General features: G+C 45.4%; 1 non-coding gene across 1 annotated transcript; it reads left to right on the top strand.

Annotated features, from left to right (window-relative positions):
• The first annotated feature begins 10170 nt into the window (after nt 1-10170).
• On the top strand, nt 10171-10242 carry Trnat-ugu (transfer RNA threonine (anticodon UGU)). The gene has a single exon. It is a non-coding gene; the product is annotated as a tRNA-Thr (tRNA).
• Nucleotides 10243-22074: the final 11832 nt, after the last annotated feature.

Raw genomic sequence — 22074 nt, 5'->3', positions numbered from 1 at the left:
CCCAAAGTAAGGTCCATCTCGTGAGGACCACCGAGCATTGCATAACCGGGAGCCCCCCAAAAAACGCAACTTGGGCAATAAAAAAGGAATCCGTCGCTCGTGTTCTGATTGGGAAATGACACACCGGGCTCACGTACTCGTGAGGTTATTACATGTATCTCTTGCCTGAGTGAACGGGGGATATTAATGAGAACACACAAGGACGCAGCCGGTTCCGGGAGTCAATCAGGGCCTCTTCAATAATTGCGGGTTGTTGTAGCGGCGAAGACTCGATGACAAGGGGGCGAGGTCTCTTTCGAGTGGTACCGGCGTAATTACCGGTTTTAGATCCGAATGAGGGTGTCCAGGACTGCTCACACTGCACGGAACATCGATTTCTCCGCTTCCGAGACGAGCGGCCGCAGCGACTGCGTTTGTACATGATGGCTAAGATTAGTTCGGTGTTTAGAACGGTTCAGCTGGACTGCGATATTATTTACTGGCAACTGAAGCATCTTGACGGTTTGGGTGACCATACGTGGCCGGCGAGGTATATGGAAGTCTCTCTCGAAATAAGATACTGCAGCTACTTCAGGGTTTTAGTGTTGAGATCCCTGAGTCGCGTAAGCTGCTCGCAAGGGCTCTGCAGGAGCGAAATGCCGGTACAACGTTTTGAGCACGCGATGGCAGCACGGCAGCGCCCGCGCGCGTAAACCGAACAATAAAATAACGTAAGATAGTGCCGTACGTTGCTGGTGGCATCTGATGCCTCCATTATTAAACTTTTAAACTAGATGCACATGTCTTTCCAACTTTCGAACAAGACGACAACAGTGAGTGAGCGCCACGAGGGAGTTTATACGTTCGTTACAGCTCTCAGGAATCAGGGGCTGTTTTCGCAAAGGCATTCGCTCATTAAGTACTGCTTCCCTTTTACTGGGCATCTTTACTAATGATGTGGTCAACAACACAACTTAGGGGCATGAACAGTGCTAGCTTAATAATTTTTTTTGTGGGGTTCCAGACTCGGGCGCATGCGCCCTGTCCGCTTGTGCATTTCGTTTCACTTATGTTGTGTCCAGCGAATGCATACCGTGTAAAACAATGCACAAAATAAATAAATAAATAAATAAATAAATAAATAAATAAATAAATAAATAAATAAATAAATAAATAAATCGCATTATACGGAACGCTATTATCGTGCACCACGTGCTCAGTTCTAGAAGTATATTGCAACCCTCATGAAGGCATAGGGTAAGGAGGTATGCCGTGTCCTTGACGCGGCCATGTTATTCTATTCTTGCGGTTTAATTGTAGGCTTTCTTTAAATACCTTCCTTGTGTAACCCTTGCACCTCGGTGTTATTGCGAAACGTAGGCTGTTCGCTGCCGCATTGCTCAATATGGCTTCTTGTGTGGAACGCCTGATCAATTGTTTCTTGCGTTGCGGACTCTGTGAGCGATGGTGTTTAGGTCTTTACGGTTCGCGAAGGTTGACTCATTGTGGCTTATTGCACGAGCATTTTCGCAAGCTTTTGAAGAAGGCGCAAGGCCTTGAATTGGCTGTAGCTTCAACAGTGACATGTTTCATTTCCCAGAAGTGTGTATCTAATCGCCGCTGATGAAAATAGTGTGCAGAGAGAGGCCGCACCTCTGCTCCCCACGTGCGCACGCCTACGCATCTGACACTTGCCTACTTGTACGTTCTGTCCATTAGCATCCTAGAGCAAGCAAGCGTGATAGAGTGTTACGTCTAAAACATATATAGGAACACGCAGAAGTTACGGATATAATGTTAGTAACTCACGACAACAGGTTCATGGGCTGCGATTACAAACGAGAAATTCTTTAAAATAATTTGTCGTTAATAAATCTGTCGTAAGTAAAGGTAGGTTAATAAAAAAAAGATATGTGATCCTCGCCATTCGGTTGGTACTAAACTACGACACTAAAAGCGTGAAGATGCTGGAGAAACCTAAGATACGTTGGCAAGCAGGCGAGTTTTGCCCGGCTACGTTATGCGTAAAAAAAAATGCGCTACATGACAGAGCCACTATAAAGGTGGACATATGCAGTTAAATGTGAAGTTATAACGATCGCAGAAGTCAATGGTGAGGAAGATGGTTTACTTTTAAGGGTCAGAAATGCGGTAATGCATGTGGACCAAGGACCAAAGGGCGCTAGAGAATATTCTTCTTACTACTATCAAGTGCGATATTATACTTAAACAAAGTGACGAGAAGTCTAATAGAATAAGGAATATGTGAATGCTTAGATCTTTGTAAGAATATAAAAGCGAAATCCTAGTTGGACCCGTACCAATGTGGAATGAAGCTCTGAGCCAACGCGTCGACGAATAGGCGCAGTTCAATGGAGTTTCAGGAATACGAAAGCAGCGTAAGAACACGCCGCCTAGCGAGCAGAAGCAGCCAGGTTGGGTATACGGCTCCGACTTGAAGCGAACGCGACCAGCGTGCCCCCCTCCGTCTAGGCCGTGCATGTTTGCTAGGTGCACCGTCGCAGGACCGGTGCGGAGCACGGTCCTGCGACGGTCTTCCACAGCTTTACTGCGCTGCTTCTCACGCGAACGGCGCAAGACGAAGAGACGAAATAGAGCCTACTGCGCTGCAGCTCAGGCAAACAGCGCAAAGACGAAGTGGACGAAATAGGCGCGCAGCTCAGGCGCTTACGTAGGATTCTATTCTACAAGCTACGATTATTGGACCCCACACGACGTTGAAACAGCAGACCTTTTAAGGCGAAAGCCTTAAAAACACAGGTTCCAAGCATGGGGGAACTTACTTGAAGGCATGAAAACAGCTGAAAGAGAATAGAGATAAATGGTTATCGATGATATAGTAGAATCAGTTGACAAACAGGCTGATGATGATAATGACAGTCTATTTATGAAATAGCAACACCGCGTAAGAAACAAAAGTATCCTGCCGATAAACACGAAGTGAAAATACTTGGATTATCGAAGACCATCTGGGCATTTCTAATATGATCTGAACACACGATACAAGACGGTTGTTCGGGCTTGAGCATCCTGCGACTCTCAGAACGTGGCTACGGCAGTTAGGAATCGAACGCAGATCCTCGCACTTAGTACGCCAGACGTGAGAGCCATCAAAAACCGGTAGATGCTCCCTTTTATAAAATGGCTGAGTAAATTGGTTTAGTGGCGCAAATGCGGCTAAGGCTACGCCACGCTATCCACAGGGAAAATAATAGATGAGAAAAAGAGCAGTGCTCCTTGCGTGTACAACGCTCGCGGAATATGAATCTGGAAAAGATGACAATGTAACGAGCAACGCAGGTCAAACGTCGGACACTGCATTACTAAACGATAGTGGCTCCAGGAAGGTCTCCCGTTACGAGCGACCGCTGTGGCGTACAGTGAATCAACACGGTGTGCACCACACACGGCCACACGAGCCGCGGCGATAACCTCCGCTGCGGCCGCATAATGGCCGAAATGTAGCCAGCCAGAGCAGAGGAGTAGTGCAAACAAACGTGCCTATCGAGGACAATGGAGGCCGCCTAATTCGAGCAATAAATTGTGCAGAAGGGGTGGACCTCGACATCCATATCTAAAGGGCGTTTCACTCGACCCGTGGGGGTGCTGCGCTTTACGGGCAGCACACGTTGGAATGAACGGACGATATCTCGGGCGCCCGTGAGACAGAGTTCCACGTGACCTTGTCTTGGGCTTAACGGCTGTTGCGCAACCCTCGTGTCCAGGAACGGCGATAGGACGGACGGGGAGGGGGGAGTATTTATTTGCACACGAAGGCTGCTGTTGGGAAATTCGGCGACATATTTCAAACAGTGTGGCGCTTGACCGTAGGCCGCTTGAAAACGAGATCGCAGCGCGGGCATCAAACGCTGGATTGAAGGCCCACCTAATTCCTGCTTGAACCGCAATAGTTCACGGTCTCTGCAGGCCAGTGCGACCTGAATTATAGGAAAAATTTAGAGCAACAGTGATTTGCTGTCTCATACACTTCTATTTTTGTCGTTCTAGTTGTAGGTAAACGCCGAAAGAAGTTTGTTACGAATAATATTTATTTCAGTTATAAAAAAATAGAATAATGAATGAAGCGAGACGTGGACAGCGCCCGCTTCTTGCAGAGACATCCACCTACTCAGATAGTCATACAAAATGACATCGTTTGACATGATCCTGAGAAAGTGAAGAATTGTCCGATATGGCGAAGCTGACTAGGGAGATAAGTCTATCGCATGGAGATATATATGGTGTGCCATGTATGGTATATATAGCAGCGGCGTAGCCAAGGGGGGGGGGGTATTCAACCCCCCCCCCCCTCCCCGAAAACTTTCAATTTTGCTTGCGTGTATATACACGCACGAACATACATAAAGTATGGTTGAACCCCCCCCCCCCGAAAAAAATTTCTGGCTACGGCCCTGATATATAGTTTGAGTACTGTTGACTGGGAATTCTTATTCAGAAATAAATGTTCGAAAGAAACCGGCTCTACAACAATTTCGTTATGATTCTGTGAGGTAAAACAAATTAGCTGGGTTTTGGAAAATTTTTGTTTAAGGATAACACCCAGAACATTGCTAGTGAATAATATGTCTAATATTTTTTTTATTGGAAGCATTTTAGCATGGCGAGATCTTTGTTAAGATTGTACGCGGCTTGTAACAATCTCTTCAAAAGCGGTATAATTAAAAATGCGGTAATTAACGCACACGGATGCTTCGGTACACGATTACATTATCATAGCGCGTATGCTACTGGTTGATACGGAATTGTTAGTGATTTCGGTTCTTCTAGTCCAGCTGCAAAATTCTGCTGGAGTTTTTAGGTAGTGGGTGGCTAAACAAGCACAAACCGAGAACTTGGAGATTAATTTCTAACCCGCAGTAAAACCCACTTATTCGACAACTATTCTGCATGCCACTATTAACATGCATGACATTTCCCAGACATGACCTTAGTAAGATATCTTGTTTTTTTTTTCACACCGTAAAACAGGCATATAATGTTCTCGGAAGTGGAATAACTTGAAGGCTCCTTCAAAGATATTTCATTTTCTGCATGCTCATTATTTCATTTTCATTGGATGAAGTAACCAATAGAAGAAAGACCATGTACCAGATGGTGTAACTTCTTTATTCCGCAAAGGTGACGATCGTTTATCGGCATCAATAATTTTACTTCTCAAAAGCTGCCACTCATGAGGGGCACGAAGGGTATGAAGGTTTTTGTTTCGGATTCGCCGTTTCTTTTCAAAGGGGTCATGAACGATCCATCCGGCTTGGTGAGAAAGCACATCCTGCGGATGGCAGACACTGCTATGAACATCTCAGCCAAATCTTGCAGTCGTGAGCGGCAAGGAGAGCTCACAAGCGGAGCGAGAAGTTGCCATTTTCTCACACACAGAGGACCGTCCTCATTAGCTTCGGTGCTGCCGGCGCCCGCTGCCCGACTTCGAACGGCGGGTATCGCGCTACTGGCCTATAGCCGACATAAATTAAGTGCGACGTTTGGAACAGGTGAGCTTCCTGCCACGGGGTGCCACCACGTGCCAACGCAGCGCTCCATAGTCTAACATTGCAGTGAGCCGCACTCGCGTACAAAAATAAAAGAGGGAAACAAGCGATGGCATTTCATCACGCGTGCTCAAGGTCATGACGCGCGCTCACGTAACCTTTTTTTTTCTGTGCCATGCCTCCCTGTGTAGCTTCCAGCGCGCTCGTCGGGACGACAGAAGTGCTTAAATCGCGCTACAAACCCCTGTAACTCCACTCGTTCTTGACAGATTCGAGAAATTTTTGCGGCAATAGGTTCGTGAGGCAATGAACTCCTATACTGAGGTCCATCGATGATAGCTTGGAAAAGCGATTTAGTGACGCCTTTAAGCAAGAGAGCGTGGTAGAGCCTAGGGGGGTACTTGTTTGGGATAGTTGGTATCTATTCATGGCTACGTTATTGCGCACCGCTTCTGTCCTCGTCCTCTAAACGGTGCGCAATAACGTAGCAGCGGTAGAACCGACTGATGTCAATGTCCACCCGGTCCACCACAGAGCGCCGGAACACAGGACCTCGTGAACGACGTCAACCTCGTCGGTTCTCGGTGTCGCGTTCCCAGCTGTTAATTGACTCACGGAACGACCACACCGTCGACGCCATTGTCTACGCTCGCAACTCGACGGCATCTTAGAAACGGAACAAATGTTCTTCGAGTATAATAAGAGCTCTCAATATCATAGCTAGGTCAGCATTCTACATGACTGAATTGACGAGCTCTACCTGCAGATAACGGAAGCTTATGAGACATTCTGCGCGAGACGCACGATGAGCTAATCGAGATTGGGACGCCATACGCGAGCCAATATGGAGACAGGATTGTTACAATTACGTCTTAACTTTGCTTCGAGCTTCAATGCAGCCGTACGCCCCAAGCCTTGCGCCCGACGAGCAGCCAAACTTTCCTCGGCGTCAGGTCCTAACTTCCGCGGTTAAAAAATGATGAAATTCGATGGTTGTTCTTGCTGTTAAGTACAATCCAGTCTTTAAAAACCATCAATTCGCTTGCGACTCTTAATGACATCATGACGGTGTGTCGTCCGGTTATCACTTTGTGAGAAACACTAGTGAGTTCTATTTAGTATAAGTTTTTTAAGCTGACCTAGTATTGTGCGTGAGAAGGCTGGTGTTCGCTTACTTTCCACTTTGGCTATAATTAATATTTTTCTTCCTTTAACTGGTAGTTCATGTGACATGAGTAAGCTTAGAAACAATTAGTTTACTTACTTTTGCTTCGAAACGACATTCAGGATTGATCTCTTTCATAACGGAGACAGTTTTACGTTAGGTAATGCATGGGATCAGAATTCTTCGGCAGCACCATAACTCAATAGAATCTAATTTATCTATCAATCAATCAATCAATCAAAATCTTTTATTTTCACCATTTCATACATAAGGTGAAAAAGGGAGAAACCGGAGAAAAAGCCGAAAGTTCTTCGGCTTGACAAAGCTCCGGTCCCCCCAGGCAGACAGTGGTGATGTTGGTTTCAAAACAATGGAAGAAAGCATGTTACAAAGTATAAAGCATTAAAGAAATAATAACATTTCAACTGAATATAACATGAAAATTGGGATGAAAGGAAGTGTATAAATGAAAACAAGTATACAGCAACTACAAAGTACAACCGAGAAACACTTTTTTTATAACATAGAAAGAGAAGTACGATAGCAGCAGCATGTCAAAAAAAAAAGGAAAAAGAAAAAAAAACCGCTGTGATTTTTTCCTTCCAAACACATGCTGTCATTGAGCCGCTACAGGAACAAGTCCAACATTTTATTTTTGTTTAGCGGTAACACATCAACACTTTGTTTGTTGAAATGATTAAGCAGGGAAGGCAGTGTATGGCAAAGGCGCTGTTGTCCATAATTAGTACGCGAAAAAGGGATTTGCCATGGGGCCTGACGGCGATATGAATATGTACTTTTATTTTCTTGTAGATCTGCGAGGGTTAGAAATGAATCTATTTTTCCTAGCATAGCACTCTTGTAGCATTGCAGAGTTTTGAGTTTCCAAATGTCACCAGCTTTTATTATTTTAATTTGCCGGAAAAGCTCTGCCGTATGTTCGGAGAAAGAAACATTTGCAATGGCTCGAACTGCTTTCTTTTGAAGTGTTTCCAGCATCCGAATATTTTGTGCGGTGGTGTTACCCCATATGAGTGAGCAGTAAGTGAGGTGTGAGTGGAAGAGAGCATGATAAATGAGGCGCTTAATTTTATAGGGTAATGTATTTCGATAGCGATTTAAAAGACCAACAACTTTTCGCACTTTTGCACAAACATTGCCAACATGATCATTCCAGGACATGTGCGCTGTGAATATAACTCCGAGTGTTTTCATAGAGGACGTAATGGTAATCGTATACGGACCTAAAACAATGTTATCTGGGAATGTAGTAGAACTTCCTTGGGCACGGAAAATGACACATTTTGTTTTGGCTTCATTGAGAATCAAGCAGTTTGCCTTTGACCAGCGTTGAATTTTGTTACAGACAGTGCTAGCTATAGGCGTTATTTCTTCTAAGTCTTTTCCTGTAAAGAAAATGGAGCAGTCATCTGCATATGCGACAAACTTACACATATCACTAATTTCTACAATATCATTAATGTAATAAAGAAAAATATCGGGCCAAGGATGCTACCTTGAGGCACACCCGCTGTTATAGGTTTTGTTTGTGACCTGTTGTCGTTAATTTCAACAAACTGATGTCGACTTTTTAAATAAGAGCGAATAAGTTCAAGTGTTATTCCTCGGAAACCGTATCTTTCTAGTTTCGTAAGCAACAGTTGGTGGTTGACTCTATCAAAAGCTTTGCTAAAGTCTAAGTATAACCCTAACGTTAGAAGCTTTTTTTCAATGTTCTGAAGAATGAGATCCTTTTGCATATTTAATGCACTTTCCGTAGACCGTTTTTTTCGAAAACCGTGCTGACATTCACTTAGCAAGTTATGTTTCTGCGAAAAATTATCAATACGGACGTTGATAATTTTTTCGAGGCCCTTCGATAATATAGGAAGAATAGAAACTGGTCTATAGTTGCCAATATTGTTTTTATCACCCCCTTTATGTATAACTATTACTCGTGCTACTTGCATATTGCGAGGGAAAACTCCAGTCGACAGGGACGCGTTAAAAATGTGCGTTATAACAGGAGCTAGAAGGTCTATGGCATACTTAATTGGTCTGATTTCTAAATCGTCCATATCCCTACTGCGGCTATTTTTCAGACATAAAAATGTCGAAATCACCTCAGAAGTGTTAGTAGGCTTTAGAAATAGAGACTCCCTTAACGAGGTTAGGTGCAGTGTGGGCTGAATATCATGATCTACGCATCCCACTTTCACAAAGAAATCATTGAATAGGTCCGCAAGTTCTGTGCCGCCTATAGAAGTACCATCGATATTCAGTGTATCTATTCGTGTAGTGGCTGGCCTGCGATTTAGTGTATCGTTTATTTTTTCCCATACTTTGTTAGTTTTGCGCATGCAATCATTATTAATATACGCGTGTAGTAGTCATTTTTTGCCTTTTCTTTTTCTTTGTTTAATTTATTTCTAAGCTGTTTATATTCTTTCCACTTCGACAAGTCCTTTGACTCGACAAAACACTGGTAAAGTTTATTCTTTTTGTTGATTTGTCTTACGAATTCTTTAGAAATCCAGGGCTTGCGCGATGGCTTTTGATTTCGGTAGCTCTGAATAGGAAATGATTTAAAGTAAAGCATTTTTAGTTTGTTCATAAACTTGTCATATGCCTCATTGGCATCCTTAATGAAAAATATGTCAGTCCAATCTGTTTCGCGCACAGCTTCTCGGAATTTGTCAAGTGACTGAGCCGATATCTTGCGGTACGTTGCATTACCAGCGAACGTGCTTTCAGTTGACATCTTTCTTTCGAGGAAAAGATATATGGGCATGTGATCACTGATGTCATGGCTTATGATTCCCGATTTTGAGTTATCGATAGTCGAGTTTATTATGAAAGTATCTAGTAACGATGACGTAGTAGCGGTTACACGCGCTATATACACGCGCTTATATATATATATATATATATATATATATATATATATATATATATATATATATATATACAGATATATATATATATATATATATATATATATATATATATATATATATATATATATATATATATATATATATATATATATATATATATATATATTATATATATATATATATGTATGTATGTGTGTGTGTGTGTGGATGGTTCCTTGCGTCGTCTGCTAGCCACAACGTGTTCGCATGTACGCGAACGTCTTGCATGTCCTCAGAGGACAGTTTATTCATTTGCGTTAGCACAGTCTCAAAACGTTGGACGCATGCCTACATTATATACACAAGCATTTCGTCTTCCGACGCTTATATGCGCTCTAATAAGATAAGTTAATGAGTCCATTCTGGCAGACTTGATGCCTTCAGGTAGTATGCGAGGGATTATTGGTCAGCTGCCAGCCCGTAAAAAGATCACGTGCTACGTGACGCCAAAAGGCAGAAAAATAGTGTTTCACACTCGCCGCCGTGGCTGCGATCGGCGCTGACTAACACTCCTAGGTTCAAATGCACATATATACCCTATAAAGTGGACGGGGGGATGACCGCCGCCGTAGCTCAGTGGTAGAGCATCGGACGTGTTATTCGAAGGTCGCAGGTTCGGTCCCTGCCGGCGGCAACTTACCTTTTCGTCCACTTTACTTTCTTCACATTTATATTCCAATTATTACAAATAACATCTCCTATACTTTCTTTGGCATTACTGTCTATTAGTTCTCATTAATGTTGTGTCTAACAAAGAAAAACGAGCCCTTTAAAGCCATCTTCTTTCCTTCAAGGTGTGAATATAGAGTTTTAGCGACACCATCTCGTGAAGTGTTGGCGATTTCGAAATCCTTGATACGCAAAGCATCAACTAGCGTCGGCAAAGGCCGGTTAGCGGTAAAAAAGACGTCATGCAATGAACTTCTTTACCGGTACACTTGTTGTTAGGAGTATAATATCGTCACTGTCGTTTAGCGGTTACGCGACGCGCGTTAGCTGTGCTTAAAGGCCAACTCCGGCGATTTTTTGGCCATGTCAAAGTAATGGTGCTTTTATGTTCCTGAGACGCTCCTGTTACGGGCCCGATAGCAGAAATACTCGGCAAATTGGAGAATAATTTTAAATAAGCAAAAAACCGCAACACCGAAACCGAAACCCAACCGAGTGTACTGTCTACGTATGACGTAGACGTTGTTACGAACGAACCGGAAGTCGTGCAAGGCATGCCGGTCACGCCGGCGCAGAGTATGAAAACTGTGACAGCCGGGACGACCAGCGAAGCGCCGGCCAAACCAACGCTGTCTGTCGCTTTGTGCACAGCAGACGCTCGCTCTAGCGGCCTAAGCGCCGAAGTTAGCGGTGCCCTCGGCTGCGTCACTTCCGCCGCCTTGCCAACACTGACGTCACAGACGCAATGTTGCCAATAATTGTGGGAAGCCAGGAGGGCGTTTGCAGACAATCTTTAAAATTCATTTGCAAACAATCTGCGCATGTCTCAAGCCTGTAATTTGGCATAAATAACGGAAACGTGCAAAGGAACGTACCCAGCGAATTTCACTGAGATCCATCGACCTCGAAAAATCGCCGGAGTTGGCCTTTAAGATGTCCTTTTATTGTACGGTCCTTGTTACGCTACAAAAAAACATTTATCTTCGCAAGTGAAATCTGGCACTTTCGTTCATGAGTTGTCCGGTAGAAAGAACAGAAAATGGAATGCAGCATTACACGAGTTTTATGAATCACACGGAAGTCATAAAACTGAGTTGCCTGTGGCCATTATAGCTTGGGAGAAGTTAATATACAAAAGTACCCCTTACGCAGATTTAGGTAAGCTTTAAGAACCCCAGGTGATCAAAATAATCATGACGGCGTGCCCTCAGAATCATATCGCAGTTTTTCACAAGGTTCATCTTTTTTTATATATACACATCGTAACTTGGGCTTCGTTGTGCAGTTGTTATGAATGAAGGAAGGTAGTGGACATTTCTTTACATACACCTTTTTATACTGTTACTAGGATAAGGACCATCGTGTGTGAAACATCTTTATAGCTCTAATGCGTTGTCAGCACAGCAGTTTGGCTGACTAAGTTTATTAACTGTGCTATACTTTGTGGATAGTTAAAAAGAGACAAAAATGCGAATACGTATTCATGCAAACAGAAAAGCAGAGTGCACGAAGTTCTTTTTTTTTGTGGTAGCCGCTCGAGGAAGAATAAATACTTACTTGGTTCAGTCGTGCAACACCATTACTATTGTAGTGTAGGCAGAACACAAGCTAAACACGTAGAAATAAAACGAGAAAAAACATCGAACACAGTGCGAAAACACACGACGGTCGCCGAAGGCCAGTACCTCAATCATGGACAGAATGCGCTTCTCTCACACGTAATAGGAACGTTAGGCAGGCTTCGTCCATTAATGTGGCAGTGTTGAGCGCATATATTACCAATAGGTTTCATTCAACGCACTTTATTCGCCGACAATCGGCTCAAACCGCTCACAAAGATGCGCCGCTGTGTACATTTGGATACGTCCCGCCGATCGCCTAGCCACACTAACGCGGCGACGATGCTGCCATCTGTGGCCCGATCTCGCAGTGAATATCAATTGTCTACTGCCGCGCAGAACATTGTTAGTTTGTTGTTTTCACGCAAAGCGCTTATCTGCGGTATGAGCGTCACACTTCTACTTTGATTCTGTCAAACGGCATAATCAAAGCTACCACGCAATGCTTCGAACGGTGTCTCGTTGGCTTGACATCACTTTGTGAGAACGATTGCGACTGATAAGAGTTATGCTGATAGACTGCTCTCGAGACAGAAGCACGTAGCCACGGCTGCCGATGAGCGCGTCGCGTTAATAAGGGAAAGATGGAAAATACTCGTAACGAATGTGAAAATAGCCAGGCCATCGAATAAGGGAATGATGCGTATTGGACGTACAGCGCTGCTTTCGATCACCGCTTGCGTAGCGGACAGTATACCAAAAAAGCCTACGGCCACGCGCTGGCGTGGTCCGTAGACTTTTAAATGCGAATGCATTTCTTAGTCGGGCTATGTAAGGCATCCGGCGTTGTCCGCGCGCCGGCAGGTGTTATCTCTCCGCTCTCACTCCCTCTCCCATAGCAACATCTGCGGGCGCGCGCGCTTATCCTCGCCCCTAGCAACCGGAGCATGTGATGCGAGAGAGTGTAGAAGAGGGTAGGTGCAGTGCTTCACCACTCCTTCTCTCGCCGTTCGCTCTCTCTCCTCCCTGCGCCCCACTCTGCCGTCCGCTCGCTCGATTCAGAGCCTGAATGTCCAACGAGACGGAATGTACAACGAGACTGAATGTCCAATGGGTCACGTGACCGGTGAGACTGAATGTCCAACGAGACGGAATGTCCAACCGAAACTGAATGTCCATCGAGACTGAATGTCCAACGAGACTGAATGTCCAACCGAGACGGAATGTCCAACGAGACCAAATGTCCAACTGAGACGGAATGTCCAACCGAGACGGAATGTCCAACGAGACTGAATGTCCAACGAGACGGAATGTCCAATTTAGAAGAGATAAACGTGCCCTCGTTTGAAATTTCTCAGACAACTGATTCATTGGGTAAAGATAGCCTAACGGAAGATCGCATTTTTTTGTGTGTTTTGCAAATATTGACTGTCTGTGGCGTCGGGCGTCGTATTTTTGTTTCCGTACTCGCTTTACTGCATTTATCATAATTTCAAGTTTTGTTAGTTTTATTTCTATTTTGTATTTTTAGTTTTATATGTATGTTGATTATGTTACTTTATTGTTTTATTTTGTTTGTTCGCATACTTTGCTGTTCCTGTTTATCATTGTTATAAAACGGACATCACAGCCCCTTAAAAGATTACGAGAGAGGGCGCTCCCTCGTCCGCTCTGTGCAGTATCTATCTGCGTTTAATCCCTGAGAGTGTTACCAGCGCCACTCGTAGCTAAGGCGGCGAGTGTGAAACACTATTTTTGCCAGAAAGCGTCACGAGGCAGGACGAAGCCCTTGCTATGAAAGTGCGAAAGAAGAATAGTTCGAGAGACTCAGTTATTTGTTAGAAAACCAACAGCCAATTAAGCCAAATAAAACATTGGGGACATTATTTGTTGCTTTTTTAACTGCGATGTAATAATTATAACCCACATTCAAAGGAACCGAACCCGCAACCTTATAATTACGGCGACGATTTGCGCTTGCTAACACATCCAGGGATGAAGCTCACGTAAATACCCAACAAAGTGGACGAGGGAGCGCCCTCCATCGTAGCTTAATTGTTAGAGCATCAGACGCGTTATGCGAAAGTTGTGGGTTCGAATCCCACCGAAAGAAAGTGTGCTTTTTTTGTGCCATTTAAGTCCTTTCAATTTAGGTCATATTCTCTACACTACATTTAATAACATCAACAAATAACGCACCTATGCTTTCCTTGGCTTGATTGTTGGCTTTCTACGAGCCCCTAGAACAATTCTTCTTTCCTCTTAAAGAATGTGGTTCGAAGAAGCAAGGGAGGAAATTTCCCTTTAAAATTAAATTCTTGGGTTTTACGCGCCAGAACCCCGAAATGATTATGAAGCATGCTGCAGTGTGGGATATCAGTTTTAGTTTTGGCAACCTTGAGGGAAACATGTCATGGCATTTCGGCTACAAGAGAACTGCAGGCCGGTCTAGGAAAGACCATGCCGTTAAAGAGGTGGTGTCACCAAATTTTGAGGCTATAAAAAGCCTGCTGTAGGCTTTCTTTGTAAGCAAGGACGCTCAGCACGAAGTATTGCACGCAGCAAACGTTTAGAATATATTTTAATTCAATTCCAAAGTCTGTATAAATGCTCATTCTCGCGATCAAGACCCATCGCTAATGCGACTGACACCGACGTCACTGTGTAGGAAGCGTAACGAAAGTTTTAGTGACGTAACACCACATTAGAGTGACGTGCAATGAGCGGTGACCTACAGCTCCACTGCACCGGGCCAGTCAAGAGAGCATCAGGCCATCCGCTGCGAACTGCTCATTTTTTCTGAGCTTATTGCCGAAGTAGCCAATCTTGCTCGCGTTTTGCAAAGTGCTTCGCGTGAATAATTTTTCATTACAACACATAGCATACAGGTAATCGTTGGCGACAATAAAACCGTTTTTAAGATGTTTAAAATCATTTGAGGACTTTTCAGAACCGGCCTGAACACGAGCTTTTCTATTACTCTTCCAATGACGTCGATATTAGTGTTGTGAAGCTCAAGTGAAAAAAAAAAAAAAAAACTGGGTCGGGAACAGACTTACAGTGAAAGAGCGTTAGCGATTACATTTACTTAAAAAAAAAAAAACTAACGGATTACGGAGAAAAAACTGAAAGCTAATCAAGTACTAAACAAGGTGAGGTACCGGGCTATTTGGTTTTGCATAATTGTTAAACTGTGCTAAAGTTACAGGTACATATTTTTAGGGAGGACGCACATAACAAAGGCATGAAAAGCGCAAACTTTCAACTCGATTTGTTGAAAAGGCATCAACTTATATGAACACGAGCAAACGAGTGCAAAAGCGAGTTCTTTAAATATTTTTTTTCTTATTTTTAAATACTTCTTTTTTCCGCCTTGTGTCCTTATTTTATTCCCTCGTGTCTTTGCGCTTTCTCTCTCTCTCTCTCTATATATATATATATCCCGGCCATTTGTACAAGACTGGGTATCGAGCAGTATTACGCGCCGTGCGTAATACGCAGTCTCAGCGCCACGTCCTATCACGACGAAGCGAATTTTGACGCACGTCGCAAATGTTAGGGCACATTCTGAAAAATTTCACAGCAAATATTGGGATGTGTGGAACGAAAACGGAAAAGCGAAATTTGTGACTGGGACGGAATGTCCAACGAGACGGAATGTCCAACCGATACTGAATGTCCAACGAGACTGAATGTCCAACGAGACTGTATGTCAACGAGACTGAATGTCCAACCGAGACGGAATGTCCAACGAGACTGAATGTCCACTATTGGACATTCAGTCTCGTTGGACATTCAGGCCGCAAGCGCGCTCGCGCCTCACTCTCGAACGTTCGCTGGCTGGGCGCCTCTCAAGAACATCCGGAAATGTGTGCTCGAGGCGCCGCTGTGAAACGCCAACGCCGAGCCGAGAACGCTGGCGCCCCACTCTCCTGTCCGCTCGCGCCTGACTCTCGACCGTTCGCTGGCTGGGCGCCTCTCAAGGCGATGGCAGAAGTCGGTGAAGGCGAATGTCTGACGGCAACGGTACGCAGTCTTTGTGGTGACCGTGTACCTCGCGCCCAACCTCGCTCGTGACGCCGTTGCCGTGCAACTGGACGCGGCTATGGAAAGTGTGTGTGTGCGCTCCAAAGTATCTGACCCCGTCGTCTTGGTTGGTGACTTTAAAGGGGCCCTCCAACACTATTCAACCCCCCATTTTTTACTTGCGGGTTGCGTAGACTGATGGCTGGGGATAACTTTAGCATAAGTTTAAGCACCGATATCAAATTATTTAGTATTTTAATCACGCGTTGAAGTCGCTACATCGCTGCTGACCGCATCAGCGCGTAGTGGCGCTTGCCAGAACTATTGCGGGCGGAAATGACGAAGATGGGCGCTGGCCTATGATTGGATAAATGTAACGTTAGAAGTAATAACGGCGTTGCATCAAAGTTGAGATTACTATTGTGTTTCGTTTTTCTTTTCTGTGCTTTTTCGATGAACTCCAAATAGCCGCCGTCGCAACAAAAAATATCACTACAACCACAAAGTACGACATAGGCGCCGGTTGCCATTTCGCCTCTGGTTGCTCTGGCTTTCTTTTTTTTTTGCCTGCGCCGGTCGGCTCTTCCTTCTTTTTGCGTCTGTACGTTTGCGAGCTGCCTCTTTCCGCATGTGCGGTAGGCTCATGATTGTTGTTGAAACGGTGCAAGTAATCCTCTTCGTTGAATTGTTGTCGCTGCACACTTGTAACTCGTCGGGCTGCTCACCGAACAACCCGCGTCGGGGCGACCGTGTTTAACCGCCCATGCCGCTCCACAAATTCCCTTCTCAGAATGAGAAGAGGGAATGACATGGAATGTCGTTGTAGGGAACAGCAGACAAAGCCTCCCCAGCCTCGCTACGAAGCAGTAGCGCCCGCTCAAGTTCGACAAGTCAGGAGGAACCACGTTTGTTACTATGGCAACGACGTCAACAATACGTTGGAAAGGAGAAGCAACAATGGTGTGCGAGCTTCCCCTACGTAAGAGCTTTCAGCCCATTTCATTGGAGCGCCATCCGACGTCACAGCAGAGAGTGAAATGTGGTCACGTGACCCCGCGAAAATCGAGTTGAGGGCAGGCATTTTTTTTCTTGTATTTTGAATTTTCTAAATTGAATAACTTCGTACTGCGTGCCGCTATCGCTGCCGTTCTTGCTGCACTAGTTCGTCCGTACTTCAGTCTACGCAATCCACGAGTAAAAAATGGGGGGTTGAAGAGTGTTAGAGGGCCCCTTTAACGTAGACGTGAGAAAGAAGAGCGGCGAGTGGTTGGTGGAGTACATGCGGACAAAGTACTCTATGCAGTGTACCTCCGCCGAGTCCGACAAGTGTCCGACTACCATTCACGGAAGTTGCATTGATCTCGCCTTTACCCGAAACTGTGACGTGCGCATGCTTCTCAAAGACCCTTTGACTGTACACTTTAGCGACCACAAGGCTGAGATTATGGCCGTCAGGTACAATGACAACACAAAAGGGTGCTGATGAATGTGTAAATAAATGGTTACGGTACAAATCCTCGTCTCGTCATTAATTTACGCCATTAAAATTACAACGCCGTGTACTTTCGGCGCTAGAAATGCATTCGCATTTCCTCACGATTCCCTTTTTTGGTCTACTACGTATGTTCTGGATCCCAGGAAAACGTAGTGTTCTGCAACGTTCATTACCTTGTTATTTATCTGACTGCTCCGTTCTTCACATGTTTTCATACCTTTACTCCATTTACGCGTGAGCATGTATGTCCCCACTTTGAAGAATTGCAGTGCGAGTGTCTGAAGCTAGGCGATAAAGCTGGCACAGCGGCAGAAATGAGGCCAGCGGCAGAGATGTCACGGCGGATGATGGATGTCCAATAGTCGATTACATCCTTGGTCCTGGAAACGGTGTCTCGAGATCGCGTACGTTGTCACCACTAATACAGTTTGTGCAAACATGCCGGTGTTCCTTTGTGACCGCTGTAGTGAATGAAGGGAATTTCTGAAAGAAATTTAGATGTTTGTGAATTTTGAGATGTTTGTGCGGAATTGTGAGGATGAAGACGACGGCGACATGAAGGCGAGCCAGGGGCAGGTGGCAATTCCTGATTGACACGATGAGATTACCTTGCTAATCCTTTGTTTATCAATTAATCAATTTATCAATTCCCCGAAAACAAAATCTTATTTATTTCGTTATTTCATTTTCTCGTATCACGAGAATCATCTTATTCTACTTGAAAAATGCCACCTTTCCCTTTCCCTGATTTTCTTTTTTAACCCAATATTCCAATTGACTGTAACCGCCGGCTTCTTGGCCAATCCCCCGGTGTGGGTGTGAGCCAAATACAAGGAACAAGCAAGCAAGCAAGCAAGCAAGCAGGTGGCACACGCGGCGGCGGCACGAAAAAAAAAAAAAACAAGAAAAGAAGACGAGAAAGAAGAGAGGCGCGTGTGGAACGCGCAGAGGGCTGAGCGAAGCAAGCCGACGGACACGCCGGACCAGGGCGCTGTCCGAGAAGTTGTCGTGGCCGTGCTCAGCGAGGACTGGTGCTTGCCTGGTGTTTCGGGCGTTGGCGGTGGCTCCAGCGAGGACGTGCCGGACCAGGGCGCTGTCCGGGGAGCTCCTCCTGCCGGTTCTCGGTGAGACCTGGGGAGCCGAGCTACCTGCCTGAGGCTACCGGTACAGGGCGCGGCTCCTGCTGTGTCGGCGGGCAGGCGTCACGAGTTCCTGAACACCGTCGCCACCTGGGACGGCGCAAGGCCGTGATCAAACGGGATGCCTTCCGGAGGCCTTGTCTTGTGACGTGTCACCTGCGTGCTTGGGCTCGCCTTCGACGAGACTCGTCGCCGCACGTGGACTGACCCTCCGCAAGACGACATCTACAAGTCGTGAGATGTTTTTTTTTGTAACCTTGGTCGGACATTCCGCGGGTAGGACTTTCACAGTAATGATGTGTGTTTATCTTTGTGCTTGTTCTCCGTGATCGTCCCTAGAATCCCTTGTCCCTATAAATGTTTATTGAAACTTATTCGTGCGTATTCTCTTGTCGCCTGTTCCGTTGAGCCACGCACTCGCAAACGTGACGAACTACCACTCGGTCCTTACAACCGCGATGCGGCTCACGGCTCCAAGGGTGCGCGCTTAACACGGTGTCGTGCACATTTACTCGAATAAGACGTCCCGGGTTTCGCATTGCCCAGAATTCGCGCACCTGTCATTTGGCACAATGTCCTATCTGGCAAGGCGTTGGCGCTTCGGTAACACGCTCCATATTCTCAACCAGTCAAACTTACGAATCACTTGAAGGATATTTTGTTCCTGCTCTACCATCGGCTAGGGTTTGTTTTGCTGCGAGAGCAATTGTATGGGCAAAACCGGCGCGGATTTGTCGTCGCCGTCGGCGTCGGCGCCGCCATGAGGTTCCGTATAAGGTCCAGATAGATAAGGTCGCCACGCCCGTCGTATGTTCTTTGTGCGAGTGTCAGCTTGCGAGTGCAGCTGACGATCGCGGCTGAAGTGGTGAGGAAGCGGAATAATTTCGTCGCGCACAAACTTACAGGGCCGGGGCAGGGAGGGCTGCGTGGCTCTACTGGATATGTAGAGTTCTGAAAAAGTGTTAACAATTTAGAGGACTTCGTAATCTACTACGGAAGGAATTGCAGAAATTTCACATGTGTTGGCCTTCAGACCAATTGGTGAATGCTAAAGAGTACTATGTGCTGTGTTTGTAACGACTTAGAACAATGGTTCTCAGCAATGGATGTTTCGGGGACCCCTTGTGGACAGGTAGAAAGGATAAGGGACCTCTTGCAGGGACTGAAAGGGAAGGGCATGAATTAACACAAAACGCAGGCTAAAATAGGTGCCTTTTATTTCTCCCTGGCAAAGACCAGTCAAACTAAAGTGCCGCGCCAATTCGATCTCAAGAGCTTGTCAATAAGTTGTGCGGTGTGCAGCCACATACAACCTATTTCTAGCTATGTTTGCTCTTCAAGTATGCAAGCCTAGAAAAAGTACACTGGCGTGCATATGTAATAGAAAACTGCAACAAAAGTTTTACCGTCGTCTCATGGAGAAGGGTAAACGTAAGTTAGTTCCGCCGCAATGCAAAGGTGTTACGCGGTGAAGCATATAAAAATTCAGAAGGGGCCGCTGTCACGGGGCATAGTGTGCGTCCGAAAAACACCCTTTTCTGTTTTTTTTTCCGAGAATAGGTTTGACGGTGCCTCAAAAATGGCTTCGCGGACCTCCATTCGAGAATCACTGACTTAGGGTATACTATGTACATATGTAATCTGCTATGGGGAAGCTCTATGCAGCTGCCCCTTATGATATTTTCTGCTCGTCGTTTTCGAGCACTCCGGAGCGCACTGGCGACGGTTTAACAATCAGCTGGTCGAAACCGAGCGCTCTGAATACATTCAACTGGTTCTTGAGAGCACCACTCTTCTACTGAGAGCGCTCTCGATTCCGACCTCGAAGCGTCACCGAGGTCTGATCACATGACTCCTCCAGCTTTCGTCCTGGTGTAACGTCTGACACGGCTGCATGCGCGCCTTGTTTGCGACGGAAGATGCGATGACGTGTATCCTGTTCCGGCCTCCTATTGCCTTGGTGCGCTGCTGCACATTCGGCTTGGACGTGCTTTCTCCGTCTCAGATGAAGAGCGGACCCGAATGTGTCATTAGAGAGCGTAGACTGCGTTTAGAAGAAGTGGTCGACGAGCACTATGTACTCTACTATGTTTAGAAAAATTTATATCATAGAGGGTTAACATCAATAACAATTCAACATAACATTTTCTTGCTAGACATGCGTTTACAAGAACCCCAAAACAGACGTCAGTTGCACGGACATAAGTAAACACATGAAATGACTTGAAGGCAACACGTAAAATTGATGCTTCACACAGTTTACGCGCACATACAAATAATTTGCCACAGAAAGCTGGATATACATATGCAGATTACAAGGTGAAACAGAAAGCACTAATAAGGCTTGAATATGTATATTTTGCGTATTTACATGGCATTTGTGCCAATACCGACCGATACATCAGCCTACCAAAACCAGGCAGGCCGAAAGACAACTTCACGCGTCCATCACTGACGGGCATAAAAGGGGCAAGACAACAGCGAAAAAATCAATCGCGGCGAGTTCCAGCTTCAAACACCGGGGCGGGGGTGGGGGGAGGTATATACATACACTAACCTCTGCGTTAGGATCGCATGGCGGCTATAATGGTGGCCGCCATTCGCGCTGTTGCACTTTAATGGACGCCCTCGTCGGGGCCAAACTTCAAATCTCAATATTATTGAAATAACCGAAGACTACTTATTTGTATAATGCTACACTTCAATAAAAGAAATTGCTGATTATACCGAATGGCCTTTAATTGCCAGATACCGCTCCACCAATTTTTTGTAATCTTTTTGCTCTAGCTGACTCGTAGTTGTCAGCAACCTATTGACATCCTTATCTTCATTTCAAAATATACAGCGGCAGAGGCGGCGCAACTGCAGGTAACGGTTCGCGGTGCATTCGGATGGGTTTCTCGCTGTTTCGTTTCACTGTAAATATTTCGAGCCACTGCCGGCCGACACACAAGCTTTCGTTCTTTTTGTTTTTACTCATTTTTACTCATTAAAATGCTTTCGCGAAGCGCATTCAGCTGACTTCGGGGGAACGAAGGGACCGTTGAAGCTTTCACCGGATCAGCACTCGTTTCAAGCCAGAGGATTTACGGACCGGTGGGCAAAAACCTATTGCTTCTGTTTTTTTACAGCGAAAGCTGTTATGAGATCACAACAAGGGCCGTTTTTGGCGCCGTAGTTGTCCGCCGCCGCCGCCGGTGTCCGTAATCACTATCGCGCGAAATAAGAAAAAGCATCCAGGATGGAACGAGGATCGAACCCGGGCCCTCTGCGTGGAAGCCCAGTATTCTACCTCAGAGCCATGCCGGAGCTTGAAACTATTGCAAAAAGACCCTATACAGGCTTCAAGTCTTGGAAGGAACCACATTAACATATGTAATGTAGTGTTGTAGAAGAGTAAAATAACAACTAGGCGTAACACAACGCGAATTCTGTAACTAGGCGTCACACAACGCGAATTGCGCAACGAGTGTGTTGTTGACTGCTTCCAACCCATTACAAAGGGTTCTACCATAATTCTTCATCGTCATCAGCCACAGCATCAACAAAGTGCACATAATGCCTTACAGGTGTTTAGC

The sequence above is a fragment of the Rhipicephalus sanguineus genome, chromosome 5 (genome assembly GCF_013339695.2).
Source record: "Rhipicephalus sanguineus isolate Rsan-2018 chromosome 5, BIME_Rsan_1.4, whole genome shotgun sequence".
NCBI classification, from domain to species: Eukaryota; Metazoa; Arthropoda; class Arachnida; order Ixodida; family Ixodidae; genus Rhipicephalus; species Rhipicephalus sanguineus.
Note: the sequence above shows the minus strand (reverse complement) of the source record. Positions and strands in the feature narration are given on the sequence as shown.